The sequence below is a fragment of the Ovis aries genome, chromosome 3, assembly GCF_016772045.2.
Source record: "Ovis aries strain OAR_USU_Benz2616 breed Rambouillet chromosome 3, ARS-UI_Ramb_v3.0, whole genome shotgun sequence".
Taxonomy (NCBI): domain Eukaryota; kingdom Metazoa; phylum Chordata; class Mammalia; order Artiodactyla; family Bovidae; genus Ovis; species Ovis aries.
This window is the reverse complement of record NC_056056.1, coordinates 6,724,347-6,725,646: the sequence shown is the minus strand read 5'-3', so window position 1 is coordinate 6,725,646 and position 1,300 is coordinate 6,724,347.

Here is a 1,300-nt window from a genome sequence, read left to right as displayed (position 1 = left end):
TTTTCTAAAATGAGCTTGAACATCTGGAAGTTCACGGTTCACATATTGCTGAAGCCTGGCTGGGAGAATTTTGAGCATTACTTTGCTAGCATGTGAGATGAGTGCAATTGTGCAATAGTTTGAACATTCTTTGATACTGCTTTTTTCTGGAATTGGAATGACCTTTTCCAGTCCTGTGGCACTGCTGAGTTTTCCAAATTTGCTGGCATATTGAGTGCAGCAATTTAACAACATCATCTTTCAGGATTTGAAATAGCTCAACTGGAATTCCATCACCTCCACTAGCTTTGTTCGTAGTGATGCTTCCTAAGGCCCACCTGACTTCACATTTCAGGATGTCTGACTCTAGGTGAGTGATCACACCATCATGATTATCTGGGTCGTGAAGATCTTTTTTGTATAATCCTTTTGCATATTCTTGCCACCTCTTCTTAATACCTTCTGCTTCTGTTAGGTCCATACCGTTTCTGTCCTTTATTGTGCCCATCTTTGCATGAAATATTCCCTCGGTATCTCTAATTTTCTTGAAGAGGTCTCTAGTCTTTCCCATTCTATTGTTTCTTCTATTTCTTCACACTGATCACTGAGGAAGTGATTCTCTCTCCTTGCTAATCTTTGGAACTCTGCTTTCAGATGGGTATATATCTCCTTTTCTCCTTCGCCTTTTGCTTCTCTTCTTTTCTCAGCTATTTTTAAGGCCTCCTCAGACACCCATTTTGCCTTTTTGCATTTGTTTTTCTTGGGAATGGTCTTGATCCCTGCCTCCTGTACAGTGTCATGAACCTCCATCCACAGTTCTTCAGGCATTCTGTCTATCAGATCTAATCCCTTAAATCTATTTGTCACATCCACTGTATAATCATGAGGGATTTGACTTAAGTCATAGTAGTTTTCCATACTTTGTTCAATTTAATTCTGAATTTTGCAATAAGGAGTTCATGACCTGAGACACAGTCAGCTCCCAGTCTTGTTTTTGCCAACTGTATGGAGCTTTTCCATCTTTGGCTGCATGGAGAACGCAATGGCAAACCACTAAAGTATTCTTGCCTTGAGAACCCCCATGAATAGTATGAAAAGCCAAAAAGGTACGACACTGAAAGATGAACTCCCTGGGTCAGTAGGTGCCAAATATGCTCCTGGAGAAGAGTGGGGAAGTAACACCAGAAAGAAGCAAGAGATGGAGCCAGAGAGAAAACAACACCCAACTGCGGATGTAACTGGGGATGGGAGTAAAGTCTGATGCTGTAAAGAACAATATTGCATAGGAATCTGGAATATTAGATCCATGAATCAAGGTAAA